Consider the following 23,830-nt stretch of genomic DNA (forward strand, 5'->3'; position numbering starts at 1 on the left):
ATTACCAAGTAATTTGGTAATACAAACCAACCGCCCAGAGGAACTTAGAAAATGTCTGGAAAAAAAAAAAAAAAGAGAAAATCTTTTGGTACAAATTGGTCGCAGATAAAAATTTCTCGAGACAGAACACGACAGAAAAACGATCACGACCGCTATTCCCAATGTCCCTGCCAGGGACATCTGCGCAGGTGAAATTCTGGTCCTCTGGTAGCAGCGATCAATGCTGCCAACCGCTCCACAATTAAGCATGCCAGCCACAAAGTGTCTCCCCTCTTTTCAATTAAAAATGGATTTGGGTTTGGATTAAAATTTGCCTTTTACGAGATACCGTTTGTCACATTGAGCGGGCGGAGTTAATGGACAAGGAGAGGGGATCAGGGGGTGCTGGGGGATGCACACAAGGTATCAGGCTGATGTTCGTTCGTTACAACCGGACAGACAATTCCACCCCATGGACCACTTGTAAAATAGCTTAGTTTAAGAGTTATTGTAGAACACAGAAATTCGACTTCAGGTAGAGACATGGAGGTAAATAGCATTGAAAATACAGCTGCCACTTTCATTTTACAAGTAAAGTTAGTTTTTAGCTTGATAATAAATGTTAACTTTGTCTAAATAAACACAGCAATTACTAATGAATGTAAAAATCTAGTCATCTTATCGTCTATGAATAGCTTCTGTAGTTTAAAAGGAACGTTAAATAAAGAATTACAATTACAATCATCATCTCATCGTCTATGAATAGCCTCTGTAGTTTAAAAGCAACGTTAAATAAAGAATTACAATTACAATCATCATCTCATCGTCTATGAATAGCCTCTGTAGTTTAAAAGTAACATTAAATAAAGAATTACAATTACAATCACCATCTCATCGTCTATGAATAGACTCTGTAGTTTAAAAGTAACGTTAAATAAAGAACAATTACAATCATCATCTCATCGTCTATGAATAGCCTCTGTAGTTTAAAAGGAACGTTAAATAAAGAATTACAATTACAATCATCATCTCATCGTCTATGAATAGCCTCTGTAGTTTAAAAGTAACATTAAATAAAGAATTACAATTACAATCACCATCTCATCGTCTATGAATAGACTCTGTAGTTTAAAAGTAACGTTAAATAAAGAATTACAATTACAATCATCATCTCATCGTCTATGAATAGCCTCTGTAGTTTAAAAGGAACGTTAAATAAAGAATTACAATTACAATCATCATCTCATCGTCTATGAATAGCCTCTGTAGTTTAAAAGTAACATTAAATAAAGAATTACAATTACAATCACCATCTCATCGTCTATGAATAGACTCTGTAGTTTAAAAGTAACGTTAAATAAAGAATTACAATTACAATCATCATCTCATCGTCTATGAATAGCCTCTGTAGTTTAAAAGTAACATTAAATAAAGAATTACAATTACAATCACCATCTCATCGTCTATGAATAGACTCTGCAGTTTAAAAGTAACGTTAAATAAAGAATTACAATTACAATCATCATCTCATCGTCTATGAATAGCCTCTGTAGTTTAAAAGTAACATTAAATAAAGAATTACAATTACAATCACCATCTCATCGTCTATGAATAGACTCTGTAGTTTAAAAGTAACGTTAAATAAAGAATTACAATTACAATCACCATCTCATCGTCTATGAATAGACTCTGTACTTTAAAAGTAACGTTAAATAAAGAATTACAATTACAACCATCATCTCATCGTCTATGAATAGCCTCTGTAGTTTAAAAGGAACGTTAAATAAAGAATTACAATTACAATCATCACCTCATCGTCTATGAATAGCCTCTGTAGTTTAAAAGGAACGTTAAATAAAGAATTACAATTACAATCATCATCTCATCGTCTATGAATAGCCTCTGTAGTTTAAAAGGAACGTTAAATAAAGAATTACAATTACAATCATCATCTCATCGTCTATGAATAGCCTCTGTAGTTTAAAAGTAACGTTAAATAAAGAATTACAATTACAATCATCATCTCATCGTCTATGAATAGCCTCTGTAGTTTAAAAGTAACATTAAATAAAGAATTACAATTACAATCACCATCTCATCGTCTATGAATAGACTCTGTAGTTTAAAAGTAACGTTAAATAAAGAATTACAATTACAATCATCATCTCATCGTCTATGAATAGCCTCTGTAGTTTAAAAGTAACATTAAATAAAGAATTACAATTACAATCACCATCTCATCGTCTATGAATAGACTCTGTAGTTTAAAAGTAACGTTAAATAAAGAATTACAATTACAATCATCATCTCATCGTCTATGAATAGCCTCTGTAGTTTAAAAGTAACATTAAATAAAGAATTACAATTACAATCACCATCTCATCGTCTATGAATAGACTCTGTAATTTAAAAGTAACGTTAAATAAAGAATTACAATTACAATCATCATCTCATCGTCTATGAATAGCCTCTATAGTTTAAAAGGAACGTTAAATAAGGAAGTACAATTACAATCATCATCTCATCGTCTATGAATAGCCTCTGTACTTTAAAAGGAACGTTAAATAAAGAATTACAATTACAATCATCATCTCATCGTCTATGAATAGCCTCCGTAGATTAAAAGGAACGTTAAATAAATAATTACAATTTCAGTCGTTATTTCTTCGCATATTAAAAGCCCTGTATAGTTGGGTGCTTAATTAACACACTGTACCATTTTGATTACAGTTATTTTTAAACATGTCCGTTATGACTTCAAGTGGATTCTGCCTTGCTATCGTGTCCTGACGACATTTTACTGTGTTCCATACGTCACTGCCCTATTGAACTGTTTGAAAGCTCTGCCCAGCCCTCTTGATAAACATAGTCTCCCTTTATCGCATAGGGGTGGAGGTAAAAAGTTTCGAAACCCGACTGTGACGCATCGAGCGCTGACCGCTGGTAAATAAAACTTCAAAGTCGCGTTTCGACGCAGGAAGGAACTGATGCTGGACCCCTTGACATTTCGTAGCGCTTCTATTTCTATTGCGTCATCAGCTTCTCTTTGTGTCATTACTCCTGCATGCTGGAGCTCCATCAGCTGATGGCTTCCCACCCTAAGACCTACAATTCGATTACCAGGCGGAACTATTCAGAATATCTACTTAAAATGAAGCAATCTAAGGGTTGAACATGAAGTAAAAATACATTTCAGAACATCTAATACCAATTTGAGTGCCCTGCGACATGTCGATGGCGAAATATAATTCGGAGAAATGTAGGCTCTCGAATATAGAAACTACAGGGACATCATTTTATTTTTACTAACATTTTTAATATTAACCTGGCTATACCTTTAGAGAATCTGAAACACAGATTGCTATCCCCTTCCACGACTGTAGTTCGATGATACTGGCGTAAAACACAAACAGATCACTCTACTAGATTTAGGAAGGGAAGAAAAGTAGTTCATCAATTTACGTAAACTAGGAAATATCACGATTTTGAGTTCGATAATTTTCATTAGGCTTTTGTTTAATCTTAATACAGTACTGTATTAAGAATAAGTGTTTTTACTCACGAACTGAGCTATCCATGCGAACGTATTCATTATGCAGTGTATATTATACTGTCTACAACAAATTAGCGTACAATATAGAGAATGAAGTTAAATAGAAAAATAATCACAATATGGATATTTAAACACAATTTTGAAAATGATGGCCGTTAATTTCGATATAGGCTTTATTCTTTTGTGCATATTTTCGCACTATAGACTATTGCATCTAATTCCAATTGCCAGTTTCGTCCTTCGTACTAGTAACTCATGTTGAAATCATTTTGTACCTAGTCTATAAAAGAGTACCTTACGTACTGTAAATCCAATCTTCACTTCTGCCCGACCTGCACAGATAAAATTACTCAGACATGCTATCTACTGTCCGACCAAGTGGTATATGCCGCAGGGTCGTAGAAAGGAAGGAAATCACGTGACAGTTAATTATTTAACGAGGCCCTTTTATTTAAGTTATTTTAAACATTTGTATAATATTACGTAAACGTCCGATTCCAAACAGAAATTAATGTTTTCAGAAAAGAGCTAAGACAGCCCTGCTTTACAAAGGGGCGAACAGAAGGAGGTGGGGGAAATCGGGATGCGACGTAGGCAAACGGACAGTACCTGTGCGAAAATATGATTCAATATTGAAAACTCTTTCGTCATTGGAAAACGCGAACATATTTCTGGAACGTACTATACTCACTAACTCACTGCTGTTTACTATATGCGGTCTTGGATCTGTGTGTAGAGGACAGCTGGAACTTCATTAGTAGAGGGGGTGAGAGTGAAGCATATTAAAAACTCAGGTACAATAAATATTGAAGTAAACATAAAATGATGTCCCTGTAGTAGTAGGGAAGTACCTACACATACTTTCACTTTATGCGTAAAAATTCAGTTGCTTTGCCATGATGCGAATTATAGGTTTTTTTTTTTTTTACAATTTCTTTCCTTCAGCGACCATGGCATTCCAAAACTAATGGCAACATAGTGACTGTTTCACACTAAATTTATTTGGGTTACTTTTTACATTACGTACTTAAAATATAGATTCTGCGATGTCAACAATACGTTGACAAATTCTTGGAAGACGGCGGACTCCATCTGCACGAATTCCTAGCATTTAAAAATCTTCATATTTCATTAATAGTGTTTAGGGTAGACAGATTATTTATAAGTGGTTTTAAAACATGTGGAAAATGAAAATAATATAAAATACGATTTTTACTTACCTCAGCCGGTGGGTTTCAGGGCTTGTCAAGATCGCTTCTGAAACAAAAAATTAAAGAGAATGAAAAAATTGCGGACTGATTATTATTATTATTATTATTATTATTATTATTATTATTATTATTATTATTATTATATGAAAACGATTAGGGAAAATACAGGAATTTTACTTAAAGCAAGTAAAGAAATAGGTTTGGATGTAAATCCCGAAAAGACAAAGTATATGATTACGTCTCGTGACCAGAATATTGTACGAAATGGAAATATAAAAATTGGAAATTTATCCTTTGAAGAGGTGGAAAAATTCAAATATCTTGGAGCAACAGTAATAAATATAAATAATATTCGGGAGGGAATTAAATGCAGAATAAATATGGGAAAAGCCTGTTATTATTCGGTTGAGAAGCTTTTATCATCCAGTCTGCTGTCAAAAAATCTGAACGTTAGAATTTATAAAACAGTTATATTACCGGTTGTTCTGTATGGTTGTGAAACTTGGACTGTCACTTTAAGAGAGGAACAGAGATTAAGGGTGTTTGAGAATAAGGTTCTTAGGAAAATATTTGGGGCTAAGCGGGATGAAGTTACAGGAGAATGGAGAAAGTTACACAACGCAGAGCTGCACGCATTGTATTCTTCACCTGACGTAATTAGGAACATTAAATCCAGACGTTTGAGATGGGCAGGACATGTAGCACGTATGGGGGAATCCAGAAATGCATATAGAGTGTTAGTTGGGAGGCCGGAGAGAAAAAGATCTTTGGGGAGGCCGAGACGTAGGTGGGAAGATAATATTAAAATGGATTTCAGGGAGTTGGGATATGATAGTAGAGACTGGATTAATCTTGCTCAGGATAGGGACCAATGGCGGGCTTATGTAGGGCGGCAATGAACCTCCGGGTTTCTTGAAAGCCAGTAAGTAAGTATTATTATATGAAAAGAATAACACGACAATGTTTTCAAAAACAGGCTATAATAATAATAATAATAATAATAATAATAATAAAAATAATAATAATAATAATAATAATAATATGGACAAGAATGGAGCGTATGAAATTGACAGAATAATAAATTAAGCTGTGTTGGAAAAAGTAGATGAAGAGAGAATGATGCTGAAACTGATCAGGAAAAGAAAAAGAAATTGGTTGGGTCACTGGCTGAGAAGAAACTGCCTACTGAAGGATGCACTGGAAGGAATGGTGGACGGGAGAAAAGTTCATGGCAGATGATATACAACATTAAGACGTAAGGATCATATGTGGGGACTAAGAGGAAGACAGAAAATAGGAGAATGCTGGGTTTGCAGTGAAACACTTATCCTTGGATGGAAAACTATGAAAACATGAATTATAGAAATATTAAATCACAAGAACATGTTTATAAATCTAAATTATGGCCGAAAGAAATGAGTTTCGTGATAATTAAAATTTTGGGAACAACTGTGCTAAGTTAAAGAATTTACCTCGTCGATTCGCCTGGTAAGATGCGGCTGCTATCGACAGTCAATTGTCTGTTTTTCAGTACGGGCTGCATATTGATCGGGCCCATACGGGCGTCATCATGCTTTGTGCAATTTGAGATCCAATTAAAGAGCTGCCAGATTACCTGCTCGTTATATCCGTGTTTGACTGTAATTATCGGCACCCTCAGGGGTGTCCATTGGATTGTGAAGAGTCAGAGATCACCATCACTAACATATTAATTCTTGCTGTTTTAGCCACTAATAATGACGTCACAGCGTTAAAAATGAGTTTTGTTAAAATACTACCTCAGATACAGGGTGTAATTAAACGAGTTTTACACACTCTGAAGTTTGTACAAAGGAGTTAAATGGACAGAATTTCATTATATAGACCTATATCGCGTGAAATGTCATTTGTGTCCATCAAAAGCAACACTTTGTTACATTATATAACACGTGTAGTACATTAACTGAAATCAAATTGGAAGTTCAGTGTATCATTCATTTTCTATATCTCTCGGTAGAATTCAAGTATCGGGAAAATTGTTGGATGAATGTCTATCCATGCAAAGCAAAATTCATAGGAAAAGAAAGTTATCTACCAACTATAGACTACTACAAACAAAAACATCAGTTCCATGGCATTGAAGTTTTTGGTCTCCTAATCGGTGTTAGAGGGAAAATTCCTATATTCTTTGTTGACGTGTGCAAGAGACTAGGCATTCCAACTACAACCATAAAAAACATATCACTATTAACCGTTATTAATAATAATACTTACTTACAAATTACTTCTAAGGAACCGCAGGTTCATTGCCGCCCTCACATAAGCCCGCCATCGGTCCCTATCCTGAGCAAGATTAATCCAGTCTCTATCATCATATCCCACCTCCATCAAATACATTTTAATATTATCTTCCCATCTACGTCTCGGCCTCCCCAAAGGTCTTTTTCCCTCCGGCCTCCCAACTAACACTCTATATGCATTTCTGGATTCGCCCATACGTGCTACATGCCCTGCCCATCTCAAACGTCTGGATGTAATGTTCTTAATTATGTCAGGTGAAGAATACAAAGCGTGCAGTTCTGTGTGGTCTAACTTTCTCCTGTAACTTCATCCCTCTTAGCCCCAAATATTTTCCTAAGCACCTTATTCTCAAACATCCTTAATCTCTGTTCCTCTCTCAAAGTGAGAGTCCAAGTTTCACAACCATACAGTACAACCGGTAATATAACTGTTTTATAAATTCTAACTTTCAGATTTTTTGACAGCAGACTGGATGACAAAAGCTTCTCAACCGAATAATAACACGCATTTCCCATATTTATTCTGCGTTTAATTTCCTCCCGAGTGTCATTTATATTTGTTACTGTTGCTCCAAGATATATGAATTTTTCCACCTCTTCGAAGGATAAATCTCCAATTTTTATGTTTGCATTTCGCATAATATTCTGGTCACAACACATAGGCTAATCATATACTTTGTCATTTCGGGATTTACTTCCAAACCTATCGCTTTAATTGTTTCAAGTAAAATTTCCGTGTTTTCCCTAATCATTTGTGGATTTTCTCCTAACATATTCACGTCATCCGCATAGACAAGCAGCTGATGTAACCCGTTCAATTCCAAACCCTCTGTGTTATCCTGAACTTTCCTAATGGCATATTCTAGAGCAAAGCTAAAAAGTAAAGGTGACAATGCATCTCCTTGCTTTAGCCCACGGTGAATTGGAAAAGCATCAGATAGAAACTGGCCTATACGGTCTCTGATGTACATTTTACTGAGACACATTTTAATTAATCGAACTAGTTTCTTGGGAATACGAAATTCAATAAAAATATTATGTAAAACGTCTCTCTTAACCAAGTCATATGCCTTTTTGAAATCTATGAATAACTGATGTACGGTACCCTTATATTCCCATTTTTTTCTCAAATATCTGTCGAATACAAAAAAATCTGATCAATAATAATAATAATAATAATAATAATAATAATAATAATAATAATAATAATACGATGAAGAATATACCAGAATAATAAAACACACTGCTTCATCCTGAATTCATTAATATACAAATATTGAGACTGTTTGGAATCACATAATTCTATGTCGAAATTTCAACATCCATTATACAACTGTCGATATTTCTGTTTATGAAAATTTATGAGAAAAGTTATCAACAGAGGGTTGTGTACAGTTATCATGGAATTTTAATTGGCTTGACAATAATTACTACTGATTAATATTTACAGAGTACTCATAATGAATCATGGCCCGTCTGTCAGGGCAAATCAATGTTCTGTTTATAAACTGCGAAAAAAAAAGAGATAGCCATTGTTTGTGTAGCTAGCAGTCCAGGAGCGTCTGGCTTTTAGTCATCAAAGCAAAATTCTTCTGTTGCTACCAGAGAGAAAGGGAGCCTTCTGAAATGACTTGGCTTGTGTGTGAGAAATAGAGCAGGAGAGGAGAAGAGAAAATGTGTAGGATAACAAAGAATGAATAAGAGTGAAAGGGATTCAGAGGTAGGAATGTTAAGAGGGAAGGTATACTATTGGCATGCAATAATGTTGTGAAATTCATTTTTTTATATTTCAGCTTCTATAAAAGCTAAATAAACAAAACTTTCCATGCTTAATATACATACATTACACTTTATAAAACATTATTCAGAATTACTATTTAATACGAGAAAAATTCGTACCGGCACCGGGAATCGAACCCAGGACCTCTCAGCTCTGCGCGCTGAGCGCTCTTTCCAACTGAGCTATGCCGGGACACGATCCACGGCGCCGGTCGTGTAGTATTCAATGAGGTGGGCGAGACCTCATACAAAATGAATATGTGATGTATTAACTGTTAGCAGTTGTCACAAACTGATGTTGAATATGGCCACAAAGTCATTTAAATATGCGCTCCTTCATATATGACTTGTATAGTCTCAAATGCAGGTAGTAAGGCCGTAAAAAGCATTACGAGAGGGGTTCGGCCGGCGCCGTGGATCGTGTCCCTGCATAGCTCAGTTGGAAAGAGCGCTCAGCGCGCAGAGCTGAGAGGTCCTGGGTTCGATTCCCGGTGCCGGTACGAATTTTTCTCGTATTAAATAGTAATAATACGTATTGGATACTTCATAGTAGCCGTGTAGTATTCAATGAGGTGGGAGAGACCTCATACAAAATGAGTATGTGATGTACATTATTCAGAATATTAAAATAGGTAATAATTACCTGTAAAAATAATATCAAATTTGTATAATTTTTTTACAACCGTAAAGCATCTACATAATAAAATCTACAATTAATTAAATATATGCATGATTTTTCTTCTGGCATGTCTAAAGACCTACATCAACAACATAGCCTAGGATCCATCAAAAATATATTTTTTCTTAATCGTTAACTGCAATATAAAACTTTCTAAAATTCTTTATTCAACCTACGCAGAACACATCACAAACTCCAATCACAACTACAGCAACATAGACACTGACATGAAAATATACTACACATCCAGCCAAAAAACCAGAAAATTGACACTCTAGAACAATAAGACATTTACAAACTTACAAAAACACAACCCCAGAACATCCTGAACACTCAATTAAATTTCAAAACACACAACTTTTTCGACGCAATCATGAACACACCCCACCAGAACAGCAAACCAGATGATAGCGCGGGACCTTCACTAGGTTTTGGACAAAAAATTAGCGAACACATCATCAATAATGAGAGAAAGAACTATCAGCAATCGGCGAAAAAATAATCGGTAATCAAACAAACCATGAGAAATCAGCGAAGAAGCCATGAAAAATCAGCAAAGAGACAAAATATCAGCAACCAGCGAACTAGAAAACCATCAGCTATCTTCGAACAAAGAATTGATCAGCAATAAGGAAACAAGTATTATGAATGCAAACAAACCATCAGGAAATTAAACAAGGAAACAAATTCACGGGCAAGAAAATGGACATACCAAGAAAGTAAGAAATACATAACTCAGGAAATAGGAAAAATTTAAGAACAAATAATAAACTAACTAATGACAGATACTTGACTATTCGCCATTAACCCAATAAATAATAATAACTTAACAAATGAATTTCGTTAACAGAAACTAAAACAAAAAAGAAACGGAAGTAAATAATGAAGCTTACCAAAAGCAATTAAATCCACTAGCAGACAAAGAATATCACAAATAAATAACTTGATAAATACACCAACCAAAGAACAAGCCGTAAACAAATAAGTAAAGAAACAAACAAAATAAATAAACCACACTAAGAAATAAATCAACGAAGGAAGAAATCAAAATGTTAATAACATGTATAAAAACTGAAACAAAAGGTAAAAGAACAATATTATGTAAACAATGAAGAAATACAAACGGATAGGGTACAGTACAAGAAATATAAATCTATACTAATAATAAATCTGTAGCCGAAATTTTTCTGGTAATTTTCGATTTTCCAAAAATAATTGGTCCTAACATATATAATTAACCACCCTGAATCCGAAAATCGCTTTTTTGAAATTTTTGTTTGTATGTCTGTCTGTCTGTATGTTTGTTACCTTTTCACGCGATAATGGCCAAACCGATTTCGTTGACAATTGGAATATAAATTAAGTTCGTTGTAACTTAGATTTTAGGCTATATGGCATTGAAAATACATTATTTAAAAGGGGGGTTATAAGGGGGCCTGAATTAAATAAACCGAAATATCTCGCTTATTATTGCTTTTTGTGAGAAATGTTACATAACAGAAGTTCCTTTAAATATCATTTTCGATAAGTTTTATTACTTGAAAAATTTTGATAGGACTAATATTTAATGAGATAAATGAGTTTTAAATTTAAAATAACTGCCATCTAAGGCCGTGTAATGAATTAAAAAACAAATGACTTCGTCTATAAGGGGCCTTGGACAGCAACAATCGAAAGCTATGAAAGATAGCCTACAGATAATGTTTCCGTGTTTGTATGAAGTAATATCCGAAGCTAAATTGACCGATTTGTATAATTAATTATTAATTCACCATTGGAAAGTGTAGTTTCTCTAGGTGGACATAATGCTATAATGTTATTACAGTAACTTTTGAGTGAATTGAGGACAGGTAAGATTAAAATAGCTTCTTATGCACAGAAAACTTGATAGGCTATTCTGTACATTCGTTTCCTGTATTTCCTAAAATAATTTTTATGACCAAATGAGTGGTCTCTGGATCAAAATGATCGCATTTTAATTATGCAAATACAATTTAAATTAAGTAACATAATAAACGATTTATCCTTCTATCAAACACGAATATTCCCTGGATCAAATGTCCTATTTTAATTATGTAATTACTTTATATTTATTTCTAACGGGTGCAGCGGAGCGCACAGGTACGGCTAGTAATAAAATAAAGTGAATTCGCTGTACAAAGGCTTTGCTTGCCATAGATTACCTAAAATTCGCGTCATAGTTTTGAAGAAAAACTCGGACAAAAAAAAACAAAAATGAGCGGAACTCCAGATCAACAGGCAAGCACGTCCGTGGCAATTTATATAAACACGCAGAACATACAAAACCAGCTGACACTCACAGATAAATTCCATGTAGGAGATACGACTTTGTACCTTTACCTTCCCGACGTCAGTGATCATACGGTAGACATCCACAAACCAATGTTGATGAAACAGCAACTAAAAACATCCCTACGTGCAAACCTGCAGCAGAAGGCACTCCAGTTGCTGCAATATCGCTCGCACAACAATGTGTAAGTGGAGTACTATTGTACATCGCGCGACCGCTGCAGGGTTAAAGAATTTATAATGACTAGAAAGATCAAAACATAGACCAGTATGTATAATAATAATAACAACATCACCATGGTTACCTACCCCTGGCGGAGCAATATTCAATTACCCACCACTGATTGCTGTGCCGGAAACTTGGGGGTCGAGTTTCACCGGCAGCAATTTGGTAGCTAACCCAATTTTATTTAGTTGCTGATTAGCTCAATAGGTCATTATACACAGCTGAATGTGCGCCGTGGATAATGCGCCACCACGTGCCAGAAGACACGGAAATTTTAAACACCCAGAAGAGGAAATTGACGTCCAACTGTCAACATTATTGCATTAAGGCCCAGTTCAAACGTTGCGCCGTTCAGCGTGAAGTGGCGGACAAAGTTATCTCGCTAAAAGCTCTAATTATTTCGCGTAATTTTGTTGCACTGCGCATTTTGTCTCTTGATCCGTGTGAAACCGTACCAGCATAAATTAACCTGCAGATAAAATCGGCGTTACTGAGTCGTTATTAACATCAGAGTTCGTGCATGAGGATGTACCCAGCTGAACAGAGGTAATACCTGGTCTTAAAAAGAATCACAGTTTGACCCCAAACTGATGTATAGCTATTAGGAAAATGTTTATAGATTGTAATTGGTTAAACATATTGTATCTTGAACAGTATCTACTCTCTGGAAGAATCAGAATTTGATTCTTAATAATAATCTAATGTTAATGTTATGTTTTATTTAACGACGCTCGCAACTGCAGAGGTTATATCAGCGTCGCCGGGTGTGCCGGAATTTTGTCCCGCAGGAGTTCTTTTACATGCCAGTAAATCTACTGACATGAGCCTGTCGCATTTAAGCACACTTAAATGACATCGACCTGGCCCGGGATCGAACCCGCAACCTTGGGCATAGAAGGCCAGCGCTATACCAACTCGCCAACCAGGTCGACTGAATAATCTATAGGCCTGCTAATAATAAATCTGTAGCCAAAATTTTCTGGTAATTTTCGATTTTCCAAAAATAATTGGTCCTGACATATATAATTAACCACCCTGAAACCGAAAATAGCTTTTTTGAAATTTTTGTTTGTATGCCTGTCTGTCTGTCTGTCTGTCTGTCTGTATGTTTGTTACCTTTTCACGCGATAATGGCTGAACGGATTTCGATGAAAATTGGAATATAAATTAAGTTCGTTGTAACTTAGATTATAGGCTATATGGCATTCAAAATACATTATTTGAAAGGGGGGGGGGGTTATAAGGGGGCCTGAATTAAATAAATCGAAATATCTCGCTTATTATTGATTTTTGTGAAAAATGTTACGTAACAAACATTTCTTTAAAAATAATTTGCGATAAGTTTTATTCCTTGAAAAATTTTGATAGGACTGATATTTAATGAGATAAATGAGTTTTAAAAGTAAAATAACTGCCATCTAAGGCCGTGTAATGAATTAAAAAACAAATGACTTCGTCTATAAGGGGCCTTGGACAGCAACAATCGAAAGCTATGAAAGATAGCCTACAGATAATGTTTCTGTGTTTGTACGAAGTAATATCGGAAGCTAAATTAACCGATTTGTATAATTAATTATTATTTCACCATTGGAAAGTGTAGTTTCTCTAGATGGACATAATGCTATAATGTTATTACAGTAACTTCTGATATAATATAATATAATATAATATAATATATAATATAATATAATATAATATAATATAATATAATACAATACAATACAATACAATACAATAAAATACAATACAATACAATACAATATATAATATAATATAATATAATATAATTATAATATAATATATAATATAATATAATATATAATATAATATAGCCTAATATAATATGTAATATTATATAATATAATTTAAGTTATTTGAAGGGTTCAGAATCATAGTGGGCCAAGCGCCATTTACTGAATACGTAGAAAAGAAGGGTTAAAATTAAGTTATTACCATAATTCAATGGAAACCTATAACAAGTAAAATAAAGTATACACATTAAATCTAAATGATGTCAATCTTCATTAAACTATGGTTGCATGTAATAAAAATTGAGAAACATGTTAAAGGAATTGACATTGCACCAAATGAGTGTCTCTGGACCAAAATGATCGCATTTTAATATTTTAAATACAATTTAAATTAAGTGACATATTAAACGATTTATCCTTCTATCAAACACGAATGTTCCTGGATCAAATGTCCTATTTTAATTATGTAATTACTTTATATTTATTTCTAACGGGTGCAGCGGAGCGCACGGGTACGGCTAGTTATATACATAAAATTGTTGTAGTCTATATGCCAGACGTCAAGATCTCGATTCTTTATTTTTTTGTAAGGTCTTAAAAGGTGAAATTGATTGTGAATCCTTCTTAAGGGGTTAGGTACAGCTAGCAGTAAGATTTTCGCAAATATTCAACATTTTTTTCCTCCATTACTGTATCTTGTACAGTAATGAAAATTGGTATGTATAAAACACTGTTCTTCTGCTATATGAAAAAAAAATACTTTTACGATTTAAAAAAAAATTATTTATATACACATATATATATTTTTTCAAAATTCATAATGGTGACAGTTAACTGTACAGTGATGAAGCGTTTTTCTCATAACTCATAAACTTGTTAACTTTTTCATGTTCTCCCTCTTTTATTTTATTACTGAAACTCATGTTTATAATATTATGTTCTTTCACCTACATTCCTCAATAAATAGGTATTTGTTTTTATATTGTGTTAGAAGAAAGTACTGGTATTTGACCATTTTTTTAATGAATTTATTTTTATCAGAGAATCTATCAAAGGTAGAGGAGTGATCTTTCATAATATTGTAGATAGACTATGATTTGTATAAATACACACAAAATATTTCATCACAGAATGTTGGATACTTTTTAGTTAGTGTGGGAAACGCTTCATCACTGCACATTGAACTGAATTTTGAAAACAAAAATGTAAATATTTTTTTTAAATTGTAAATGTTTTTTTTTCATATAGCAGAAGGACAGTGTTTTGCACATACTAATTTTCATATTGTACAAGATACAGTAATGGAGGAAAAAAATGTTGAATATTTCCAAAATTTTACTGCTGTAAGCTGTACTCAACTCCTTGAATAATATCAGTCTTCGAATTTCTACAGAAGGTTTAAGATTTCAAAACAAATTTTATGCTAGGAATTCAAAATCTCTTTCTCCGGTCTGCAGATGCATAAAGATTGCCAATTTGCATGGAAATAATTTTGATCCATTTAATGTACAGTACAGTATTTACTTAACTGAAATTGTGTGTCACTTTGTTCTCATTAATCTATTATGTATTTTGTTAGTATTGTATTTATTTACTCTTGTTATGACTATATTCCATTGCTTTTTATATTCATTTTAATATTTTCTCCTCTTGTATTCTTGTCTATTTTATTATTTTGTACTGTGCTGAACTTTAATTGGTCTCTGGCTGTTGCACAGCAAGCAAACGAACAAACAAACAAACAAACAAACTAACAAACAAACAAACAAACAAACAAACAAACAAACAAACACACAAACAAACAAATAAAGGAATAAATGAATAAATAAATGAACAAATAAAGAATTAAATAAATAAACAAGTAACGATACAAACAATAAAGAATAAACAAACAAATAAATGAAAAAATAAATAAAGAAATAAAAAAAAACAAAAAAGAACAAAGAAACAGACCAAAAAAAACAAACAAATAAAAAAATAAATAAGCAAATAAAGAACAAATAAATAAATAGATAGATAAATAAATAAGCAAATGAACATACAATGAAATAAATAAATAAATAAATAAGCAAATAAACAAACAATGAAATAAATAAATAAATAAGGAAATGAACATACAATAAAATAAATAAATAAATAAGGAAACAAACATACAATGAAATAAACAAATAAATAAGGAAATAAACATACAATGAAATAAATAAATAAATAAGCAAATAAACAAACAATGAAATAAATAAATAAGCAAATAAACAAACAATGAAATAAATAAATAAATAAGCAAATAAACATACAATGAAATAAATAAATAAATAAGCAAATAAACAAACAATGAAATAAATAAATAAATAAGCAAATAAACAAACAATGAAATAAATAAATAAATAAGCAAATAAACATACAATGAAATAAATAAATAAATAAATAAGCAAATAAACAAACAATGAAATAAATAAATAAGGAAAAAAACAAACAATGAAATAAATAAATAAATAAACAAATAAATAATTAAGCAAATAAACAAATAAATAAAAAACAAAGAAACAAATAAATAAATAAATGAAATAAGCAAATAAACAACAAATAATTAAATAAGCAAATATATAAGCAGATAAATAAATAAACAACTAAATAAATAAGCAAATAAATAAGAATGCAAATAAACAACAAATAATTAAATAAATAAATTAATTAACAAAGAAATAAGCAAATAAATAAATAAACAAACAAATAAGCAAATAAATAATAAAATAAATAAACAAATAAATGAGGAAATAAACAACAAATAAATAAGTAAATAAATAAACAAATAAATAAATAAGCAAACAAACAAACAAATAATTAAATAAAGAAAAAATATAATTACTACTACTATTATAATTACTATTATCATTATTATTATTATCATTATTATTATCATTATTTGCATTATTATTATTATCATTATTATTATTATTGTTATTATTAATACAGATTTTGATCGTCGTGCCCCCCATGAAAGGTAATGGAGTTCATTACCATGATTGGCGTCCCTGTACACGGACGTCAGTTATCTTTCTGTCTGTCCTGGGCCAGAATTCTTCCAGACCAAGTTGCTGAGGAAGGCGCTAATGTGTGCTGACACGCTGACACTGCGCGTCCGTCACGCTGACATCATCGAGCGACATCTGCCGTGAAGTTTCGGAAACTCGCCTCTCAAGTTAATTGCTTTAATGGAGACAGTTGCGCATCGATCAATTTGGAACTCCGCTGCGTTCTCCAGGAAACTGGATTAAAGGTTTCCATGGTATCACATAAAAATCCTTCACATGTCTTGAATACCTACCTTCTTTCTTTTGTCTAGTATAAAATAAAACGGATGCTATGGTAAAATATACTTTTTTGTTGCAAGTATTGCGAAACAATGGCTAAGCGATATGAAAGTTGATAGATTGAAATAGCTTGTAACGGAATCTCAGGAAAGAAAAGTCAGTGTGTGGGTTTTAGGCAACCTGAAGATGCTGGCAAAGAAAACAAGTCTATTATATAAGCCCACCATACCATATATAGGGGAGAGTCGGGTAGTATCCGACATCGGGTAGTATCGGACAGTGCGTTTCTTTCATCTACCACCATATGGTAGTACCTGAATGACATGGTTACGTTTCTCTATGCGACATCATAGAAACGTAACCATGTCAATCAGGTCCTATCATCGTGTGGTAGATGAAAGAAACTCACTGTCCGATATTACCCGATGTCCGATACTACCCGACTCTCCCCTAAATCCAAAAAAAAAAAAAAAAAATTGCTGTTATAGGTTCACTATATTTTGATTCTAGAAGAATAATTGTTTTTTTCTTGGTTAAGTGAAGAAATTTATGTTATTATGAAACATTTCTTCTACATGCATGAATTTATAATGTATATAGGCCTAATTATACGGTACATATTTCTATTCTATGTATAATTTTCTAATTTTAATATCAAAATATTCTATAATACAGAATAAATTATGTTTAATTTATCAAGAGACTTTTTGCTTTTTTTAGCTTATACTCGAACATGGTATGTGCAACGTTTGGTTCTAGTTCCAGTTTCATATGGAGATTTTCTGCAATCGGTTCTTTAACGATGCTATATCAAGAACAGGGTTTGGAATTGAACGGGTTACATCAGCTGCTTGTCTATGCGGATGACGGGAATATGTTAGGAGAAAATCCACAAACGTTTAGGTAAAACACGGGAATTTTACTTGAAGAAAGTAAAGAGATTGGTTTGGAAGAAAATCCCGAAAAGACAAAGTATATGATTATGTCTCGTGACGAGAATATTGTACGAAATGGAAATATAAAAATTGAAAATTTATCCTTTGAAAAGGTGGAAAAGTTCGGTTGAGAAGTTGTGTCAACCAGTCTGCTTTCAAAAAACCTCAGAGTTAGAATTTATGAAACAGTTATATTACCGATTGTTCTGTATGGATGTGAAACTTGGACTCTCACTTCGAGAGAGGAAGAGAGGTTATGGGTATTTGAGAATAAGTTGCTTAGGAAAATATTTGGGGCTAAGAGGGATGAAGTTACATGAGAATGGAGAAAGTTACACAACGCAGAACTGCACGCATTGTATTCTTCACCTAACATAATTAGGAACATTAAATCGTCCACACCTCTGGAGTAACGGTCAGCGCTTCTGGCTGCGAAACCAGGTGGCCCGGGTTCGAATCCCGGTCGGGGCAAGTTACCTGGGTTTTCCCTCAACCCAATACGAGCAAATGCTGGGTAACTTTCGGTGCTGGACCCCGGATTCATTTCACCGGCATTATCATCTTCATTTCACTCAGATGCTAAATAACCTGAGATGTTAATACAGCGTCGTAAAATAACCCAATAAAATAAATTAAATAAAAATTAAATCCAGACGTTTGAGATGGGCAGGACATGTAGCATGTATGGGCGAATCCAGAAATCCGTATAGTGTGTTGTCGAAAGTCCGGAGGGAAAAAGACTTTGAGAAGCCCGAGACGTAGATAGGAGGATAATATTAAAATGGATTTGAGGGAGGTGGGATATGATGGTAGGGACTGGATTAATCTTGTACAGGATAGGGACCGATGGCGGGCTTATGTGAGGCCGTCAATGAACCTCCGGGTTCCTTAAAAGCCAGTAAGTAAGTAAGTAATTAAGTGTATTTGCACAGACTTGCTAATCTCAAAGTATACCAGTGACTTCATCCATGTTGTGCAGGAACTTGCGCATATATTACTATCAATAGCCTATTTATAGGACTAGCTTGTTGGTGGGGTAGTTCCCTACTACTGTTTTGTACAGAAACATCCTTTTCACACCCACTTGCAGTTCGAAGAGGCTAGGGAGTGAAATCTACAGTAGCGTACGGACTGTGATCAGATAAGGTGGAGCGCGAGAAACAGAAATGGTCAATTTTCAAGCCACTCGGGGACGCGTTGAGAGGAGGAAAGCTGGTGCAATCCGAGAAGCTTAGCACGAATCTGCACCCACGAGCTCCTCTTTATGCAGTCCTTGTTTTGTACCCTACTGTCACTAAACTCAATGCGATGCAATTTATCTATCACTCCGTTCGTCAGTCTAATGTTTCTTACGCCACAAAATAACCGTAAAAATGTAAGGAAAACACTTAGTTAAACAGGTTTGAAGATGATGATGATGATGATAATACTTACATACAAATGACTTTCATGGAACCCGGAGGTTCATTGCCGCCCTCACATAAGCCCGCCATTGGTCCCTATTCTATGCAAGATTAATCCAGTATCTATCATCATACCCCACCTCTCTCAAATCCATTTTAATATTATCCTTCCATCTATGTCTCGCCCTCCGTAAAGGTCTTTTTCCCTCCGGCCTCCCAACTAATACTCTATATGCATTTCTGAACTCGCCCTTACGTGCTACATGCCCTGCCCATCTCAAACGTCTGGATTTAATGTTCCTAATTATGTCAGGTGAAGAATACAATGCGTGCAGTTCTGCGTTATGTAACTTTCTGCATTCTCCTGTAACTTCATCCATCTTATGCCCAAATATTTTCCTAAGAACCTTATTCTCGAACACCCTTAATCTCTTTTCCTCTCTCAAAGTGAGAGTCCAAATTTCACAACCATACAGAACAACCGGTAATAAAACTGTTTTATAAATTCTAACTTTCAGATTTTTTGACAGCAGACTAGATGACAAAAGCTTCTCAACCGAATAATAACAGGCATTTCCCACAGTTATTCTGCGTTTAATTCCCTCCCGAGTGTCATTTATATTTGTTACTGTTGCTCCAAGATATTTGAATTTTTCCACCTCTTCGAAGGATGAATCTCCAGTTCTTATATTTCTATTTCGTACAATATTCTGGTCACGAGACATAATCATATACTTCGTCTTTTCGGGGTTTACTTCCAAACCTATCGCTTTACTTGCTTCAAGTAAAATTTCCGTGTTTTCCCTAATCATTTGTGGATTTTCTCCTAACATATTCACGTCATCCGCATAGGTAAGAAGCTGATGTAACCCGTTCAATTCCAAACCCTGTCTGTTATCCTGAACTTTCCTAATGGCATATCTAGAGTGAAGTTAAAAAGTAAAGGTGATAGTGCATCTCCTTGCTTTAGCCCGCAGTGAATTGGAAAAGCATCAGATAGAAACTGACCTCTACGGACTCTGCTGTAAGTTTCACTGACAGACATTTTAATTAATCGAACTAGTTTCTTGGGAATACCAAATTCAAAAAGAATATCAAATAAAACTTCTCTCTTAACTGAGTCATATGTCTTTTTGGAATCTACGAATAACTGATGTACTGTACCCTTATGCTCCCATTTTTTCTCCAATGTCTGTCGAATAAAAAAATCTTATCAATAGTCGATCTATTACTCCTAAAACCACACTGATGATTCCCAATAATTTCATCTACATTTGGAGTCAATTTCCTCAAATCAATATTGGACATAATTTTGTACTACATCAACAAAAGTGATATTCCTGGAAAGTTACCACAGTTAGTTGTCCCCCTTCTTAAAAATAGGTACGTTTATGGACTCCTTCCATTGTTCTGGTACAATTTCCTTTTCCCAAATAGCAAGTACAAGCTTATGAATTTCGGTAGATAATGTGCTTCGACCCTCTTGTATTAATTCTACTGGAATTTGGTCGATACCTGGAGATTTGTATAATAATAATAATAATAATAATAATAATAATAATAATAATAATAATAATACTTCAATAGTAGTAGTGAAGTAATTGAGGAAGGAGATTAAAGTGGTTTGGACACGCGATCGTGAAAAATTTGGCGCACTGCCTGCATACAAATAACGCCGAAATTCCCTTAGAGCAGCGGCCATATTATCATCATTTTTATACAAAGGTTTAACAGCTATTGCTCGTTGAGATGCGTTCCATGGTTCCATGTTTCTGGGGTAGTATTGTTAAACAAATGATGGTGAAGAATTGTTGCAGCATCAAAAGGAAAAATTGTCTCAGCAAAATAAAAAAGAGCCGGTTTCTTTGAGACACCTTGTATATTAATTCTAAAATAATGTTTTTTTTCCCCTCGCTGTTATTTATACTCACTTTAACATCTTTGGTCATATCGCGAGTTAATCTTTGGTTGAAATCCGAAGGCCTGTGTACTATTGTTGAGACTGGTTCTATTGTTGTGAACTAGATGGCGTCTGTTTATATGTTACTGATTTGTTATGAATATGATTTCGGTGATGAATGAGGCCGGTGATATTCAGGGATGTTGTGGCCCGAATTTCCTGGCATTTGCCTTACGATTGAGGAAAAACCCTGAAAAACCTCAACCAGGAAATTCAACCCGTCCGGGAATCGAACCCGGGCCCCCTGCGTAAGAGACCAGCATGCTGACCCCTACACCACAGAGATGGCCAAAACAATTTTATTATCCTTTAATATTGACATATTATTTTATATAATTCGGAACCACTTTGAGAATTCCAAATGTGGATCTCCCTCGTAAAGTACGCAATTTCTCGGTTTTGCAACAAGACTGTCCGAGTTCTGACCTCGTCCACGTACAATAAGATCCAGTTCGTGTCTACACAACTCCAGTCCAGTCCGCAGAACTAACTTTCTCTAATTACTACTCCATACATATTTGGGGCTGGCTTCATGACTTGCATAAAGCATTCGTATTGATTGAGCAGTCCTTACAAATGCCAATAGCCGGTGAAGCCAACTGCATCGTTACGTAATTTCTCTCCTTTTCCCGTTATGGAGCATTTAGATTTTATCACCATACAAAGCACATGAATAGAACTTATTGTAATGTTTCAAAATAGATTTTTTTTATTTCATCAGTCACACAGATTTACAGCAAAAATGCAGAGCGATTTCTCCTGTTTATTAATTATCTACTAATATCTAGAAATAATTTTGAAAGTAAATCCCGAAAAGACAAACTATTTATGATTATGTCTCGTAACGAGAATATTATACGACATGGAAATATAAAAATTGGAAATTTATCTTTTGAAGGAATGGGGAAGTTCAAATATCTTGGAGCAACAGTGACAAATATAAATGATACTCGGGAGAAAATTAAACGCAGAATAAATATGGGAAATGCGTGTTATTATTCGGTTGAGAAGCTTTTATCATCTAGTCTGCTGTCAAAAAATCTGAAAGTTAGAATTTATAAAACAGTTATATTACCGGTTGTTCTGTATGGTTGTGAAACTTGGACTCTCACTCTGAGTGAGGAACATTGGTTAAGGGTGTTTGAGAATAAGGTGCTTAGAAAAATATTTGGGGCTAGGAGGGATGAAGTTAAAGAAGAATGGAAAAAGTTACACAACACAGAACTGCACGCATTGTATTCTTCACCTGACATAATTAGGAACTTAAAATCCAGACGTTTGAGATTGGCAGGGCATGTAGCACGTATGGGCGAATCCAGAAATGTATATAGAGTGTTAGTTGGGAGGCCAGAGGGAAAAAGACCTTTAGGGAGGCCGAGATGGGAAGATAATATTAAGATGGATTTGAGGGAGATGGGATATGATGGTAGAGACTGGATTGATCTTGCTCAGGATAGGGATCGATGACGGGCTTATGGGAAGGCGGCAATGAACCTCCGGGTTCCTTAAAAGGCAGTAAGTAAGTAAGTAAGTAAGTAAGTAAGTAAGTAAGTAAGTAAGTAACTAGAAATAATGCACCTGAAATACAGTGTTCGCCATTGGGTAGAAATGGTTTTCAAAAAGTATGCCTATTGCTATTACAGACTTATTCAAGCACACAAGCAAAATAAACTACTGTATGTGATTAAAACGAACTCTATTATGTACAATTCAATTGTTTTATTTAATATTTTAAGTAAGCTATAGTAATTGATCCCATTACACTGTTTTTTTTTTCACTGTATAAAGTCGGATTTTCGTAGACTGTGGAATGAAAACTCAACAAATTGGCCAATTTCATGTTCTGAAGTCAAGAAAAAGACTAAAAGAATTTGAAGTGTACAGGAGAATAACCTGAAAAGTTACGTTTTACTGTTTTCACAGGAGAGTAAGTTAAAAGTTTCAAGACCAATTATATTGTATTGTTTTTGGGTTATCATTCTTCAAATTTCTGTACAGTGAGAAATTAAAAAAAAAATAAATTATGGTTTATTTAACGACGTTCGCAACTACCGAGGTTATATCAGCGTCGCCGGATGTGCCGGAATTTTGTGCCGCAGGAGTTTTTTTACATGCCAGTAAATCTACTGACATGAGCCTGTCGCATTTAAACACACTTAAATGCCATCGATCTGGGCCGAGGTCGAACCCGCAACCTCGAGCATAGATGGTCAGTGCTTGTACAGTGAAAATATACAAATCTACACCACCAGAGCTATTACACGACATCTAAAATAGAAAATCGATAATTATGGAGTTACCACGTTTTTCCCACGTTACCTTCAATTGAAATGTGGATATGGAGAAGAATGGAGCGTGTGAAATGGACAGACAAAATATGAAATGAAGCTGTGTTGGAAGGAGTGGGTGAAGAAAGAATGATGCTGAAACTGATCAGGAAGAGAAAAAATTGGC

The 23,830-nt window shown here is 34.1% G+C and overlaps 1 protein-coding gene across 3 annotated transcripts in view; it reads right to left on the bottom strand.

Annotated features, from left to right (window-relative positions):
* SPR (Sex peptide receptor) overlaps nucleotides 1-23,830 on the bottom strand; it is a 1,638,905-nt gene that overhangs the window by 312,255 nt on the left and 1,302,820 nt on the right. For all 3 annotated transcript variants that reach the window (XR_011335343.1, XM_069842364.1, XM_069842363.1), the window contains one exon: nucleotides 4,753-4,789. The gene's annotated coding sequence lies outside the window, so the exon portion shown is untranslated. The remainder of the gene's footprint in view (nucleotides 1-4,752; nucleotides 4,790-23,830) is intronic.

Source organism: Periplaneta americana, chromosome 12 (assembly GCF_040183065.1).
Source record: "Periplaneta americana isolate PAMFEO1 chromosome 12, P.americana_PAMFEO1_priV1, whole genome shotgun sequence".
Lineage (NCBI taxonomy): Eukaryota > Metazoa > Arthropoda > Insecta > Blattodea > Blattidae > Periplaneta > Periplaneta americana.